At 53.0% G+C, this 17,535-nt stretch overlaps 1 non-coding gene across 1 annotated transcript; it reads left to right on the top strand.

Moving 5' to 3' along the window:
• The first annotated feature begins 6,778 nt into the window (after positions 1-6,778).
• Positions 6,779-6,969, top strand: LOC140915404 (U2 spliceosomal RNA). Its single transcript, XR_012160146.1, has one exon. It is a non-coding gene; the product is annotated as a U2 spliceosomal RNA (small nuclear RNA).
• The last annotated feature ends 10,566 nt before the right edge of the window (positions 6,970-17,535 follow it).

A 17,535-nucleotide genomic window follows, 5' to 3' on the forward strand; every position in this document is an offset into this window, starting at 1 on the left:
GTGGGGTTTGCTGATTCTCACAATGCTTTGCTAGTGACAGACAGCACAAATGGAGAATTAAGTGGGCACAGCAGTACCCCAGTACCAAGCGCCAAGCATTGGCAAACACTGTCCTATGCGTGTACTTGCTTGTCCAAAGGGGAGTGGGTGGGGTGGCACCAGTGGGTTTTGGAGTTCAGAGAATATCAGGTGGGTGGGGCTTTTGGCACCTTGCAGGATCAAGGCCTTTGAGTGTATTTATAATATAAATAGAAGGAGGGTGTGTATAAATATGTTCTCGCTGTCTGCACACATATTTTAAAATTCTGCATATTTTATTAGTCAAAATAACACTATAATGACAGGTAACCTGTCATTACGCAAGGCACTGCAGTTAGCCGTATGGAGTGGAAATCTATCAACTGCCTGAAAAAACTTGTACAGATACAGACAGACATCATCTTCCTTTCCAAATGCAAACAGATGGACATCGTACCAAAAGGACTGAAGGTAAAAAATCCATTACAATCTACATACCACACAGACTATGCTGACAGCTTGTGCCACACGCTCTCTAAGAAACTGCGGAATCACGTGATCAACATCCTCTACAGCAAACAGGGAAAGATTAAGAATGAGCTCTCAAAAAGGGATACTCTCATAAAAAAACAACCTTCCACACAAACTTCCTCGTGGCTGGACTTTACTAAAACTAGACAAGCCATTTACAACACACACTTTGCTTCTCTACAAAAGAAAAAGGACACTAAACTTTCTAAACTACTACATGCCACAAGGGGTACAGCAATGGTTCCCTCAACCCACCCAGCAATATTGTTAACCTATCCAACTATACTCTCAGCCCAGCAGAAGCAGCTGTCCTATCTCGGGGCCTCTTCTTCTGCCCCTCCACCCCCACGAACATGATACAGTTCTGTGGTGACCTGGAATCCTATTTTCGACGTCTCCGACTCAAGGAATATTTCCAACACACCTCTGAACAACATACTAATCCACAGAGACCTCCCTACCAGCACTACAAAAAGAAGGATTCTAGGTGGACTCCTCCTGAAGGTCGAAACAGCAGACTGGACTTCTACATAGAGTGCTTCTGCCAACGTGCACGGGCTGAAATTGTGGAAAAGCAGCATCACTTGCCCCATAACCTCAGCCGTGCGGAACACAATGCCATCCACAGCCTCAGAAACAACTCTGACATCGCAAAAAGAAAAGGAGTACTTGTGGCACCTTAGAGACTAACCAATTTATTTGAGCATGAGCTTTCGTGAGCTACAGCTCACTTCATCGGATGCATGCCGTGGAAACTGCAGCAGGCTTTATTTATACACAGAGAATATGAAAAAATACCTTCTCCCACCCCACTGTCCTGCTGGTAATAGCTTATCTAAAGTGATCATCAGGTGGGCCATTTCCAGCACAAATCCAGGTTTTCTCACCCTCCACCCCCCCCCACAAATTCACTCTCCTGCTGGTGATAGCCCATCCAAAGTGACAACTCTTTACACAATGTGCATGATAATCAAGTTGGGCCATTTCCTGCACAAATCCAGGTTCTCTCACCCCCTCACCCCCCTCCCAAAAACCACACACACAAACTCACTCTCCTGCTGGTAATAGCTCATCCAAAGTGACCATTCTCCCTACAATGTGCATAATTAAGGTGGGCCATTTCCAGCACAAATCCAGGTTTTCTCACATCCCCCCCACCCCCATACACACACAAACTCACTCTCCTGCTGGTAATAGCTCATCCAAACTGACTACTCTCCAAGTTTAAATCCAAGTTAAACCAGAACATCTGGGGGGGGAGGGTAGGAAAAAACAAGAGGAAATAGGCTACCTTGCATAATGACTTAGCCACTCCCAGTCTCTATTTAAGCCTAAATTAATAGTATCCAATTTGCAAATGAATTCCAATTCAGCAGTTTCTCGCTGGAGTCTGGATTTGAAGTTTTTTTGTTTTAAGATAGCGACCTTCATGTCTGTGATTGCGTGACCAGAGAAATTGAAGTGTTCTCCGACTGGTTTATGAATGTTATAATTCTTGACATCTGATTTGTCAAGTATATGATGTCAACTCTGACATCATAATCAAAAAGGCTGACATCACTTTCTAAAAGCCCTTACCCTCTGATCCCACTGAGAGTTACCAAAAGAAACTACAGCATTTGCTCAAGAAACTCCCTGAAAAAGCACAAGATCAAATCCGCACAGACACACCCCTGGAACCCTGACCTGGGATATATGCTATCTACTACCCAAGATCCATAAACCTGGAAATCCTGGGCACCCCATCATCTCAGGCATTGGCACCCTGACAGCAGGATTGTCTGGCTATGTAGACTCCCTCCTCAGGCCCTACGCTACCAGCACTCCCAGCTACCTTCGAGACACCACTGACTTCCTGAGGAAACTACAATCCATCGGTGATCTTCCTGATAACACCATCCTGGCCACTATGGATGTAGAAGCCCTCTACACCAACATTCCACACAAAGATGGACTACAAGCCGTCAAGAACACTATCCCCGATAATGTCACGGCTAACCTGGTGGCTGAATCATAGAATCATAGAATATCAGGGTTGGAAGGGACCTCAGTAGGTCATCTAGTCCAACCCCCTGCTCAAAAGCAGGACCCATCCCCAATTAAATCGTCCCAGCCAGAGCTTTGTCAAGCCTGACCTTAAAAACTTCTAAGGAAGGAGATTCCACCACCTCCCTAGGCAACACATTCCAGTGTTTCACCACCCTCCTAGTGAAAATTTTTTTCCTAATATCCAACCTAAACCTCCCCCACTGCAACTTGAGACCATTACTCCTTGTCCTGGATTTGTGCTGGAAATGGCCCAACTTGATTATCATACACATTGTAAGGAGAGTGATCACTTTAGATAAGCTATTACCAGCAGGAGAGTGGGGTGGGAGGAGGTATTTTTTCATGCTTTGTGTGTATATAATAAGATCTTTTAAACTTTCCACAGTATGCATCCGATGAAGTGAGCTGTAGCTCACGAAAGCTTATGCTCAAATAAACTGGTTAGTCTCTAAGGTGCCACAAGTACTCCTTTTCTTTTTGCGAATAACACTATAGAATCACACCAGAGTCACTTATTTTGTAATTGATTTCAAAATACCTGTCGGCAACTATGTCTGCCACAATCCACACACACACAAATTCCCCCAGGAAGGAAACCCCTATGACAAACCAGCTTCTGTTTCTCTTTACCCTCCCCAGCAGAGCCCAGCGTGGGGGCCATGCACCCACACCCTCTTCCCGCAGAGCCCAACTGCAGGGCAACCTCCAGCCCAGATACTCAAACCCCCACCCCACCAAAGCCCAGCTGCAGGGCCCCCCCAGCCCAGACACCCGCACCCCCTCCTCTGCTGCCCAGAACCCTGCAGTTCCCTCCCCTGGCACTGACTTCTATTTGCAAGGTGGGCTCTGCTGGGTCCCGTGCGCCCTAGTGGAGGGCTCTGCAGCCCATTTCTTGGGGGGAGGAAGGGGAAGGAAATTTTGCACCTAACATTAATTTCTACGCAAATTCTGCATTGCGCAGTGGTGCAGAATTGCCCCAGGAGTAAGAGTTAACAGATCAAAATGCAGTTTGGGAAGGACATTGAGGATGTGTTCCAGCTTTGTGGGTCATCCAAAAACGAAGGTACCCAAAAAAAAGTGGACACGTGGCAGAATTGCCCAGCTGCCCTGAAATATTATTGGCCAACAGCTGAACTCAAATTGCAGGGTCAAGGCCCATTAGAATTTAACTCCTCACCCTTTGAATTCAACTGTTGGCAATTCCGCCAAGAGTCCACTTATTTTTGAGTACCTTCATTTTTGGATCCCCAACTTCTGAAGATTTTGTCCAGATTTCCCTTTTTTTGAGGTTTTGCTTTTATATATAAAGTGCCTGGATTGAAGTTCAACAGCTGTAGACATTACAGCTGAAGGCATTTTTAAAAGCAACATCTGATGACTGATCTGCTCCAGGCACGATCTCAATCAAGATTTGCGGGCCTATAGTTCTCATTATAATTATATAGCTCACCAAAGGTTATGCTCAAATAAATTGGTTAGTCTCTAAGGTGCCACTAGTACTCCTTTTCTTTTTGCGAATACAGACTAACACGGCTGCTACTCTGAAACCTGTAATTCTGTGAATGTTTCCCATCTTCCAAGCAATGTTCTGTAAAAAAAATAAATAAAAATAAAAAAACCAGGCCATATTTTTGGTGGTTCATTTTTCTAATGTTGGTGTTTAAATATCCCTCTTTCTTGTAGATGCTTAGGCATGTGAGTAACTTTAAAATTCAATGGCCTAGATGAGGGGTCGGCAACCTTTCAGAAGTGGTGTGCCTAGTCTTCATTTACTCACTTTAATTTAGGGTTCATTGATAAACAAAAGTGATTTTATTAATTATAAAAAGTAGGATTTAAGTGGTTTCAAGTAATAACAGACAGAACAAAGTAAGTCACCAAGCAAAATAAAGCAAAAACACGCAAGTCCAAGCTGGACTGCGGTCTGGAGTTCCGTCCGCCGGCTCCTGCCAGCCAGGATCCCAGGTGTCGGCCCCGCTCAGCCCGCTTCCGGTCTGGGCTCCCGGCCCTGCCCGCACAGAGTGGGTACCTACCTTCTCCCCGGTTCTAGCCCATTCTGTTCCTCTCTCTCTCTGCACTGAGCTGAGGGTGGGAGTGCACTGAGCACAGACAGGGCTGGAGGTGAAGGAGGAGGCTGGGGGTTTGGGGAGTAGGGTCTGGCCAGGAGCTAGAATGAGGGAGGGGGCTCAGGGTTGGGGCAGGAGGTTTGGGTGTGGAGTGCTTACCTGGGCAGCTCCCATTTGGTGCGAGGGGTGCAAGTGGGAATGTGTGGTGGGGGGGTACAGGAGCTTCCATTTGGTGCTCAGGGTGGGGGTGGAAATGTGGGGGGTGCAAGAGTCAGGGCACGCTGGGGCTGGGGCTGTGTGCGGGGTGCAGAAGTCAGGGCAGGGGGCTGGGGGCATGTGAGGAGGGTGCAGGAGTCAGGACGGGGGGGCTGGGTATGTGTGCAGGGCGCTGGAGTCAGGGCTGGGGTCGTGGGGGGGTGCAGGGGTCAGAGCAGAGGGCTCACGGCAGGGGGCTGGAGGGGGTATGCCCTGATTCCAACCCCCCTTCCCCAAGGCCCAGTCCCCGACTCTTCTCCGCCTCCTCCCCGGAGCAGGGAGCGCGCTGCGGCTCCCCCTCCCTGGCAAGGGCCATCCGCTGATCGGGGGCCTGGAGGGAGGGGAGGCGGGGCGGGAAGCCAGCCCGCGGGGGGAAGAGGGGAGCTTGCCTGCCCTGCCGCAGCAGCCGGCAGGACCAAGCTTGTTCGCCCTGCCGCGGCAGGGGACTGGGGTGGGGGGCGGAAAAGAGCGGGCCGGGGCGGGCAGGAGTTTTAAGGGCAGGCTCCTGCCTGCCGGGTCCCGGCCGCCCGCCGCTCAGCCCGCTGCCCGCACGTGGGTTTATTGGGCTGGCGCCCTAAAGTTGACGCGGTCCACAAGCTTGTCTTGGGTTAGGGCTTTTTAACCTGGTGCATCTGCTGCGCATGTGCGGTAATCAGCTGCCGACTTGATTTTTTTTCCAGGCAACAAAACCAAAGTTCTCTTTCTTGCGCACGTCAGCTAATGTGACACCGTGTCAGACACGACCGTGTTTGCAAAGTGCGGAGGCAGGTTAAGAGAATGACAACCTGATTCGAGTGCCCCCGAGACCTTTCCACTGAGCGGCACTAGCTGTGCGGGCGGGCGCGCGTCTCCCACCGCCCCCGCGCTGGCCACACCGGTGCTTCTGTCTGGGAAACGTATGTCGGGGGGTCGGTGTTTTTTTCACACGCCTGACCAACAAACGTTTTACTGACGTAGCCTCAGTGAAATGCAACCCAAACTCTGTTTCAATTACTTTTATGTGGAGTACTAAAATACTGGTTTTGCTTATTTATTTATTCCTTGAGTGCCTGGGAGCCCCAGTGAGGGAGGAGGCCCCCATGGTTCCAACACAGAACAAAAAGACACAGAGGGCTTACCTACAGATCCGGTCTGACCCTCCCTCAGTAATAGCCTGCCTGTTATCTGCAGAATGACCATCATCCCTCAGCTGTGCGGAGCGAAGAGCAATAATCTTGCAGCGCCTCCCATCCTGCCTTGTGCCCTTTACACCAAGACACAAACCTCTCTTTCGCTAAATTGTCTCTCTTCTGTGCTGGGACTACAGACTTGTTGGCGTCGGGTGTTCAGGCTCAGACACTTGAGCAGGGTAAATATCAGGGCTTAATTCGTGCCAGGGCTTCCCAGGGCTGAGCCCCAGGACATCTAGGCTTGGCAGTTGACAGTTCTGGCATTTCGGGGTTTGCTGCATCAACCATGAATGTAAAAAAAAAAATGGCTTGAGTCACGTGTGCTGCAGGGGGCGCAAGCAGGGCACCGAGTCTAAACTTGCAACGATAGGGTTAGCAACCCGATGTCGTCAGCACGTTGCAGCGAAGGGGCCGGCTTCATGCAAATAGAGAGTATCTTTCAGGCAGAGAAACGAGTGACAAGGCGACAGCTAACAAGCTGGAGGAATTTATTCGTTTTGAAGCTGAATTTTCAGGCAGGAGGCGGTTTGCTTTGACTGGTAAAAAGGGAGCGCTAAGGCAAAGGAAGTAGGATTAGATTTGAAGTGGTCAAAGAATTACTATGGCGTTAGTGGCGCTCAGCGGCATCTGTCACCGTCATCTAGAGAGCTGTAGGAATGGGAGGGCTGCATAATTGTTGAACGAAAAAGTATCGCTTCTCGGCCTTTTGGCTAAGATCAAGTGTAGTATCTGTTCTTATCAGTTTAATATCTGATACGTCCTCTATCTGAGGACTATATATTAAATGGATTTTTGAAACAGGGAGATGGAATAGGAGCTTGCTCCATCCACTCCACGCATCGACCTGGTATTGCAGTACCTCCAGGAACGGTGCACCTCCCCCCTGGGGAGACTATTGTGGTTGAAAAACAGACTCAGTTGAACTCTGCCCTGTAAACCGGTCTTCACAACAGTTTTATTCTCAAGCATTCAGTCTCTTGGCTTATTTATCAAAATTTCTGTTGTAATTTTGTGAGTCCAGAGAGGTGAGGTGTTACTAGAGAATTATTTCAAAAGCTGGGACTCTACTTTGCGCAGTGAGTACTTTCAACAGGAGGAGGCATGAATAAGGGTTTATCAGGGAGACACTTCTTTATATACATGTGACCTTCAATATTATATATATATAAAAAAATTGCATTATGATTATATAGACAGGTCCTATTCTTCTCCCCACCCAACAGACCCGGTCTATGTGTTTCGGTTTGTAAGCTCAAGTGAAGGCAGCAGGTGTGGTACTGCACCCAGGGGCCCCATCCTCTGTAACAGACGTTCAAAACACTCATATTTAACTTCTGGTTCCTACGATGTGGCTTGGGACAGGACACTTCAGGTGGCTGCCCCTTTCAAATGGCTCTGCAGAGCGAAGATTAAACTATTTACCTCCTCTCGGAGGAGTGCAGTGTTTGTGATGTGCTTTACAGCTGTGAAGGGCTCAGTGTTACTCTTCTGTGAAAGGTTTCAGAGGGGTAGCCCTGTGAGTCTGCATCAGCAAAACAAAGAGGAGTCAACGAGAAACTGCAGCGCCGGAATTAATTTGCAAACTTGACACCATCAAATTAGGCCTGAATAAAGACTGGGAGGGGCTGGGTCACTACAAGAAGTAATTTCCCCTCTGTTGATATTCACACCTGCTTGTCAACTGTTGGGAATTGGCCTCGTTAGCCCTGACTCCCCCCCACCCCCCCATCTTTTCATGGGCTGTATATTTATACCCGCCTACTGTATTTTTCACTCCTTGCATCTGATGAAGTGAGCCCAAATAAATGTTTTCGTCTCTAAGGTGCCACAAGGACTCCTCGTTGTTTCTTCTGGGAAAGGCTGGTTTGTGGCAATTGATTTATCCCAGGCAGGTGCTCACACTTACAGCGCTGCAGCTGGGCCCCTGAAGCATTTAGTGGAGAGGCTACCTGTGCCACTGAAAGAGCTTCTCCCGTCAGCATAGGTGCTTCCCCTCCCAGAGAAGCGGTAGCGCTCTCCCTAGTAGAAACCAGTCTACACGGGGGGGGGGTGAGCGGGGGGCTAGGTCGATATAATGCGTCGCTCAGGCAATGCATTTTATAGCAACATAGGCTGGAACCGTAGACCAGGGCTCAGGGGCTCGAGAGTTGTTTCCCCCTCCAGCTTTGAAATCAGGACCAGCAGGTGGCGCCAGAGCTCCATCGCCCCAACGGGGGAGGGAGGGAGAAAGAGAAAGCTGCCAAAATGAAGTGAGCTCTGGAGACTGAGCAGAGCTGGCTGTTGGGACCCACAAAACCTGCAGTCTAAAGGCTTGTCTACATGGGGGAATTGACTGGCCTCCTAGAAGCAGAGTAAGCACTGCGCTGTAGCTCTTCCAGTATAACCCCCGGACACCGTTCCAAATAAAAACAACTTTATTCCCAAAAATGACTACTCCGCTTCCAAAGCTATTCTGCTATGGCCATGGCAGGAACTATTCCCATGCAGACAAGCACCTAAAGCTGCAGGGCTCCCAAGTGACGGAGTTGATAGCTTTGGCATGTTCACTGGTGCCCCACTGGAAGAAACTGCTGAGGGCAGTGTTGTATTCTCCCTCTCTCCAGCCATCAGGCCTGCATGCCAACGTAGTCCAACACGTTACTTGGCTCCGTACAGGGGAAAATGGATGAAATTCTATGGCCTGCGTTACACAGGCGGTCAGATCAAATGATCCCATTGTCCCTGCTGCCCTTAAAATGTAGGAATCTATTGTTGCAGCTTTACCTAGTCTGAGAGGCAGCGAAAGGAAGGGAGGGAAAGGCAAAGGAACCTTTGAGATGACAGCCCCTCCCCAATAAATGGCACATTTTCCAATACTTAAATATCAAACTGGGAACCCCCAGAGTCTTAACAGTCTCGGTCTCTTCTTCACAGAGCTACAGCAGACCTGCCCCTCAGAAGCTCTTTGGATTCTAATTTCCCCAGTGACAGATTTATATTCAGAGCGCATGCCGCGCAGGAACAGGGATAAGCAGCTCTCCAGCACATCACACGATAAGGCAGTGGAAACGGAACCTGACTTCTCTTTTCTGTTATGGGGATCTTCTCCTGCATGCGCCACAGAAAGTCACAGGGTGGTAGATTCAGGAGATAGGAACAAACAACTGGAACACATGGCATTGTGCAAAATATGCACCTTTCCGGATGTACTGAGCTCTGCTCTGCCAGGGAGACGGAATAGGAGCTTGCTCCATCCACGCCACACATCGACCTGGTACTGCGGTACCTCCAGGAACGGCGTACGTCCCCTCCGGGAAACTACCAGTGAGGAACGGGGGGCGGGGGAGGAGAGAAAAAGAGGGAAAAAAAATTGAGCTGTGTGTTGGCTTAGGGTGTGGTGTCTCTCTTTGTAAGATGCAGAGCTGCGGTGGGGCACCAGCCTGTGATTTAGGAGATCTGGGTGCAGTTCCCTGCTCCACCACAGACTCCCTTTGTTACCTTCGGTAAGTCGCTTCGCTTCCCTGTGCCTCAGTTCCCCACCTGTAAAGAGGGAACAACAGCCAGGCCCTGCAGATTGCGAGGGGCTCAAATACTATTGTAATGGGGATCCACTAAGTACCAAAGACAGGAGCTAGATCCTGTTCCATCTCACGGAGCCGGACTGATACCAGATGACTGGTTGAAAAGCACTATTGATAAGGGAAGTATTCTCACACTTGCAGAGTCTGAAAGACCAGCATTGTTCCAAGCGCATATGTTAATTTTAGATTTCTGCATCTTCCCCTCCCAGAGTCAGTGGGGGCCAAGGAGCTCCGTGGCACCAAGGATTCAAGTTCTACAACAAAGACTACAGGCAGGAAAGAGGTAGGCGAGCAGAGTTACGGGGTTGGAGCCTTTATTAGTAGTAGTATTAATATTACTAGGACAGTAGCACCTGGGAACCCAGTTGAGGTTACGGATCCATTGTGTCAGGCACAGCTCAGACATAGCTTGAGAAGCAGCCTTTGCTCCACAGACCTTAGTCTGTTCCCCCGGCTCCTTTGAGCGGGGCAGGGGGACATAAAACTAGATATCAGACTTTTCCAGGTTAGAAAAATTAGGTGAGTAACACCTTCTGCACTTGGGGGGGATGGGAGGGAATGCTGTGGTGATCTTCCTGTATAGTTACGCAGGGCACCGGCACCCACCAGTCACTGATCTTTTACCTAAGAACAAAATAGTTCAGTTGTCCCCTAAACAGAACAACCCCTCTGAAACCCAAACATGTGGTCCCACTCCCACTTAGGTTCAGAGAACAACTAGAAGAGTCTTTATTGAGCTTTGCATGCAGTTGAGTGGCTTTCAAACATTCCTTGCTACCTGCTAATAACTTCTGAGAAGTGAAACCAGTCAGTCCACTGGCTTCTCTGCAGCCGAATAGCCACAGAGGGCTCTCAGGTCCCTTTCCTCCAAGCTGCTTCTTTGACTTTACACAAAAACAATACAAAGGAGTTCCCTGCAATTCCACTAGCCCTGTCTCCAACTGTGGCCAGTACCAGCTGTCGACAGAAAGGTGGGAGAAGCCCCAGAATGGGCAACGGTGGAATAAGTTGCCCACAGGTAAGTTTCTCCCCCTCCCCCCAACCCCATTACTCAGGTCTACACAGAAGTGTGTTCCATTTGATAACCTGCAGAAATGTCCCTCTGACCAACAAGAACACTCTCCTTACATTACAAATACACTCAAAGGCCTTGATCCTGCAAGGTGCCAAGAGCCCCACACACCGGATATTCTCTGAACTCCTTTCAGAGTAACAGCCGTGTTAGGCTGTATTCGCAAAAAGAAAAGGAGTACTTGTGGCCCCTTAGAGACTAACCAATTTATTTGAGCATGAGCTTTCGTGAGCTACAGCTCACTCACGAAAGCTCATGCTCAAATAAATTGGTTAGTCTCTAAGGTGCCACAAGAACTCCTTTTCTCTCTGAACTCCGAAACCCACTGGTGCCACCCCACCCACTCCCCTTTGGACAAGCAAGTACACACAGAGGACAGTGTTTGCCAACGCTCGGAACCCTACAGACAACTACAGAGAGGAAACCCACGGACCACCACACCTATCTTCACAGATCCGGAAATCACCCCAGAACACACCAAGCAATCTGTTGTCTACTGGCAGGCACTCAGATACCACAGAATATGCTCTGAGGAGACAGTCCGGGACAGGCACCTTAACACACGCAAAACCGCCTTCGCCAAAGGGGGACACCCCACCACAGAAGTACATCGCATCATGGAATGGGCCACCCAGATACACCAAGGAAACGTGCTTCAATACAGAAATAAAACCCCCACCGACCGCACACCCCTAGTGGTCACCTACTACACCCTACACTGCAACCCATATGGGGTAACAAACAACTAAAACCCATACTTGATAGAAACACCATCCTGAAAGAAATCTTTCCTGAACCCCCACTTCTGGCCTTCAAAACAACCCCTAATCTCTCCAAGCTCATCATCAGAAGCAAGCTCCCCACAGACCAGGACACACCAACTCACAGCAGCACCAGACGCAAAACCTGCAGACACATCTCCACTGCTACAATGATCAACACACTCCACAACACACCTTTCAAGATCCATGGGTCCTACACATGCCAATTCCAATCACAACATGTGGTTTACCTCATCCAGTGCACTAAATGCCCCAACAACAACTATGTGGGTGAAACCAGAGAATCACTATGCTCACAAATTAACAGGAAAATGAAAGGACAAGACCACCACATCATCTGTGGGTGAGCACTTCTCACAGAACAATCACTCTTGTATGTGATCTATCAGCCCTCATCCTCAAAGGAAACCTGCACAACATTTTCAAAAAGACGGGCCTGGGAGTTGAAATTCATAACTTTGCCAGACACTAAAAATCCTGGACCGAACAAAGATACTGGGTTGATGGTTTATTTACTACAATCTGTAAACCACTAACAGCCTCCCCCAACTGCTTTCTCCTCCGCCCCTTTACTTTCTTTCCTGTGACGGGAGGAGTGTTAACAGGCCACTTCACCTTGAAGGGGCCCTTGAAATGTGCTAACTACGCTAAACAATCTATTCCACCTTGTACTTAGCAAGCAGTGAAACTCCGAGGCTTTGTCTACTCTGGAACTTGTCTTTCTGGGGTGTTAACAAAACAAAAACAAAAAAACCCCACCAACGCTCAGGAAAAACAGAAGTTTAACTATGAAAAGCGCCCGTGTGAACAGCGGGGTGTGTGCAGGAGCTGCTGCTGCTGCTGCTCCTTGGGGGTGGAATTGCTGGGTCTGCGGGAGAGCTCTCTCCTGCAGACAAACAGCAGCTACGCTGAGCGCCTGTTGGTGCCACGGCTGCAGCGGATTTTTCACATCCCTGAGCAACGCAGTTATGCCGATGTAAGTCTGTAGCGTGCACCTGGCCCTACTCTTGTTTACTTTTGCCAATGCGAAATACACTGTTGGCACTAACCATTTATTCTTGGCACACTTCTCTCTGTCCGCCCCTCCCCCCAAAAAGGAAACCTAAATCACCCAAAGGGAAGGGCTAAAATTAGCCATAAATGAGACAGACACAGGAGCTTAACAAACAATAGACAGGTCCCACCAACTACAGCCAGAATAGTCCCCTTTCCACACATCTCTGTGGGCACTCACCAGGATCGTCGTCTTTCAGAGCTCCTGCCGCTACTCCCCTGCTGCCAAAGACTGAATTACCTCATCCCCATAGGGAGAATCCCAACTTAAATAATACCCCAGGCGCCTCCCCTTTCCCCACCAGCTCTTGGGAGGCCACAACAGCCAGAAAGTAGAGGTAGCAGGGACAGATCAGCTCATTTCCAGGACACCACCAATACAAGGAGGAACTGGGACCTATCTCCTTGGGTAGTTTATGCCTGTAGTTAAGCAGGACAGGTCTTGGCTGTGGATTTAAATCACACCCATGATCCATGTGCGACTGAAAAAACATGCACATGTATAAAAGTTAGCCCCCGGGGAGGCCCGGTGTAACTGCTGGCTTCATTTCAAGTGGGAGAAAAGGAAGGTCTAGTAGGTAGGGTACTGAACTGAGCCTGGGAAGTCATTGGTTCTATTCCTAACTCAACCACAGAGGCCCAGATCGGACCTCAAAGGTGTTTAGATGCTTAACTCCCACTGATTTCAATGCGAGTTAAGTGCCTAAATACCTTTAAGAATCTGGGCCAAGTTCCCTAGGTGACCCTGGGCTCGTCATTTAATTTCCCAGGGCCCCTATCAAGGAAGAACAACACTTCCCCACCTCACAAGCAGTGCAGCGATAGAATCACGAGGTGCACAGAGACTGCGGCGGCGGGGGCCGGATAAGTACCTCGACCGATTGCGGTTTACCTGGATTCCTTAGGGCAGTCCCAGGATCACAGACAACCCAGGAGCTGTGATCAGGTAACAGGGTTTCCTTCCTTATTCGCCTTCACATCGGAAGGGAAACAGAGCGAATTCTGAGCCCCTCAAGTCACACCGGAGTCAGGTCCGGCCTCCCCGATCTCGACACGGAGCCGCTGCAGCTGCCCCGCGGCAGCACTTCAGCCTGGCCACTCAGCGGGGCGGCAGGGGCGGCTCTCCCGCCGCTGCCCTTCATCCACCTCCCCGAGCGATGCCAGCAGAGGTGATGGGGGACGAGTTACGGTCAGGTGCCCCCCCCCCCAGATTTCTGCCAGGGTTTGCTGGCACCGCTCGGCCACATGCTCGCCCCCCCCCCCCAGCAGCCGGCGCCTCCGAGCTGCGCCCCCCACGTAGGAGCAACAGCTGGGAGGCCGCTGCTTTCCGCTGGGGTGGGGGGGGGAGAAGAGTCTGCGAGCCAAACTTTGCCATTGTCCCCCCCCGGCACGGGCAGGTCCGGGCGGCAGGGAGCGAGAGGCGCGCGCTCCACCGCGTGTCTCCCCCCGGGAAGTTGGTCCAATGGCAGCTGGGACCTCACCTACCTCCTGCTCCGAAGGGAGAATTCCAACGGCCAAAGCGGCTCCCCCGGGACCGAGCCCCAGGCCGGGACCCTGTGGCCAGGCTCTGTCCCCGCAGCGCAGAGCGTGTCTCTCGCCGGAGACAGAGGGGTCTGGTCAGCCAGAGCGCCGGCGCCCACTGGGGAAGCGGGGCCTCCTCACAGGGCGGGTAGCCCGGGCTCAGCCACCTGGCGGGGGGGGGGGCGGGGTCAGAGGGCGGGTAGCCCGGGCTCAGCCACCTGGCCGGGGGGGGGCGGGGTCAGAGGGCGGGTAGCCCGGGCTCAGCCACCTGGCCGGGGGGGGGGCTGAGAGGGCGGGTAGCCCGGGCTCAGCCACCTGGCCGGGGAGGGGCGGGGTCAGAGGGCGGGTAGCCCGGGCTCAGCCACCTGGCCGGGGAGGGGCGGGGTCAGAGGGCGGGTAGCCCGGGCTCAGCCACCTGGCGGGGGGCGGGGTCAGAGGGCGGGTAGCCCGGGCTCAGCCACCTGGCGGGGGGCGGGGTCAGAGGGCGGGTAGCCCGGGCTCAGCCACCTGGCGGGGGGGAGCTCAGAGGGGGGTACCCCGGGGAGCGCATCAATTGGTCTGACCCCTCCCAGCGCGCCTCTCCCCTCGCTGCGAACGGGGCGTAGCGAGCCCCGCAGGAGGCCCACTCGCACCCGCCTCACCCTGCTTCTAAACGCACGGCCGCGTTCGCGACTGGTGTGTTCTGCTCCGCCCCTCCGCCGCCCGGACCAATAGGCGCTCAGCAGGCCTCTGGCTCGACAAGGGGGAGGGGATATCGCCGGGGTCGCGCCTGTGAAGGGGCTGCGGGAACTTACTGCGCGTGCGCTTCTCCCGCCAGGTGGCCAGCCGGTGGCAGCAAAGGGACTATAGAGACCCCTGTTTCGGGGGCTGCGCAGGGGATATTGGTGGGCACCAGGGGGCTCTATGCAGGGTGATCCTTTAGCTCGGAAAAACTAAGGACCCCACCCTCCCTCTGCGGGGAAGCAGGGGGACTCTACAGGTACTCGTGCGTAGGGACTGGGGAGGGCTGAGAATCCCTCTCTAGGGGAAAGCATGGATGCTTCAGGCCCACCTATACTGTCATAGAGGATTCTGAGCAAGGTCATCGGCAAGTGCACAGGAATAGTGGGACTGGGGTGGGTGAGAATCCATCTATGGGATGGGGGAAGAGACCTCTCCCTAGGGTCAACGTAAGAGATCCTTGCATAGGACAAGAGGCCCCCATTCACTGTTTATTTTCCCCCATACTATCTCTCACCCAGAGTCCAGTCTCCCTCCGCTGCCATGCAGCATCCTGTCCTGCACTGTCCAGCCTTCAGCCAAGGGGCTCAGAACATCCTGGCTTCTTTCTCCATGCAGGAGGGTTTCCTCTTCCTTGGGCCAGCACCGCCACCTGGGCTCTGCCCTGTCTGGGGCAACTGCGGTCACTGCCCCACAGAGCTCCACACCCTACTGGAACACAATTAATGCAGCCAGAGAATAACCATCCAGGCAGGGAGGGAACAGGGCCTCTGGGCACAATGGTGCAGAGCCCACAGCTGGGATCGTAAAGCTGCAGGTACTTTGGAAGTAATACTTTGGATAGTGGCACTGATGGTTGGGCAGACAGGAACATTTCCTGAGCTCTCCCCTTCCACACTGTTCATCAGTTCCATTGGTATTATCAAGCGACTGCAAGCTCAAAGGTTCCAAGCCAGCAGGTATTTCAAGCAACTCCAAGTTCAAGTTCAAGGTGTATCTGGACATTATTTCCAGGCTGCATTTCACTATTAAAAACTGCTTGTTTAAGAGTCTGGGACAATGTACACTCCAGAAAAGAATCAACTGGACAAATGCATTAAATTGGACACTGGAGTTACACCAGGACAAAACCACTGAACTGAACTAACCTGACCAAGCAAAACTAGAACCTTTGACAAGAGTTAGCAGAAGAGCAGTTTGCTGCTATTTCTGTAAAAAAGCCAAAGTCGCAATTTAAAAATAAATTACATCAAATTGGTCCTGCAAATAGTCACCATTTTCTACTGTTCTGTCTAGAAACAGAAAACCAGACAAATAACTCGACTTGACCGCAATTTTGAGTTTTTGCCTATGAGAGCCCCTCAGCATAAAACTAACTTTGAAGTCACAGGGCATTCAGGCCCATGATACTTTTGCATTTCAGGCTCCCCATGGCTTTAATGAGAGCTTTGGTGGTGGCAGAAGGAAAATTAACTATATAACTATTCAATCTATTTAACAGAATTAGGCCCAAATGAAAGCTCTAGTTTTAATTAAATGATAGAAAACAGTCATACGTACTCCCTTGAAGTCCTGTGATCGTTCCATAGAGACCAATTACTAAGGGCCCCCTTCTGCCAGGTGTTGTCAATAGCAGCAAGGACCTGGTTGAAATATCTAGAGGTTCCGGGGGGGGGGGGGGCTCAGAGGGCGGGTAGCCCGGGCTCAGCCACCTGGCCGGGGGAGGGAGGGGCTCAGAGGGCGGGTAGCCCGGGCTCAGCCACCTGGCCGGGGGGGGGGGCTCAGAGGGCGGGTAGCCCGGGCTCAGCCACCTGGCCGGGGGGGGCTCAGAGGGCGGGTAGCCCGGGCTCAGCCACCTGGCCGGGGGGGGCTCAGAGGGCGGGTAGCCCGGGCTCAGCCACCTGGCCGGGGGGGGAGGGGCTCAGAGGGTGGGTAGCCCGGGCTCAGCCACCTGGCCGGGGGGGGGGGGGGGCTCAGAGGGCGGGTAGCCCGGGCTCAGCCACCTGGCCGGGGGGGGGGGGGGGGGGGGCTCAGAGGGCGGGTAGCCCGGGCTCAGCCACCTGGCCGGGGGGGGGGCTCAGAGGGCAGGTAGCCTGGGCTCAGCCACCTGGCCGGGGGGGGGGGCTCAGAGGGCGGGTAGCCCGGGCTCAGCCACCTGGCCGGGGGGGGGGGGGGGGCTCAGAGGGCGGGTAGCCCGGGCTCAGCCACCTGGCCGGGGGGGGGGGGGGGGGCTCAGAGGGCGGGTAGCCCGGGCTCAGCCACCTGGCCCGGGGGGGGGGGGGGGGGCTCAGAGGGCGGGTAGCCCGGGCTCAGCCACCTGGCCGGGGGGGGGGGGGGGGGGCTCAGAGGGCGGGTAGCCCGGGCTCAGCCACCTGGCCCGGGGGGGGGGGGGGGGCTCAGAGGGCGGGTAGCCCGGGCTCAGCCACCTGGCCGGGGGGGGGGGGGGGGGGCTGAGAGGGCGGGTAGCCCGGGCTCAGCCACCTGGCCGGGGGGGGGGGGGGCTGAGAGGGCGGGTAGCCCGGGCTCAGCCACCTGGCCGGGGGGGGGGGGGGGGCTGAGAGGGCGGGTAGCCCGGGCTCAGCCACCTGGCCGGGGGGGGGGGGCTGAGAGGGCGGGTAGCCCGGGCTCAGCCACCTGGCCGGGGAGGGGGGGGCTGAGAGGGCGGGTAGCCCGGGCTCAGCCACCTGGCCGGGGGGGGGGGCTCAGAGGGCGGGTAGCCCGGGCTCAGCCACCTGGCCG

This window comes from Lepidochelys kempii, chromosome 7 (genome assembly GCF_965140265.1).
Source record: "Lepidochelys kempii isolate rLepKem1 chromosome 7, rLepKem1.hap2, whole genome shotgun sequence".
Classification (NCBI taxonomy): Eukaryota; Metazoa; Chordata; order Testudines; family Cheloniidae; genus Lepidochelys; species Lepidochelys kempii.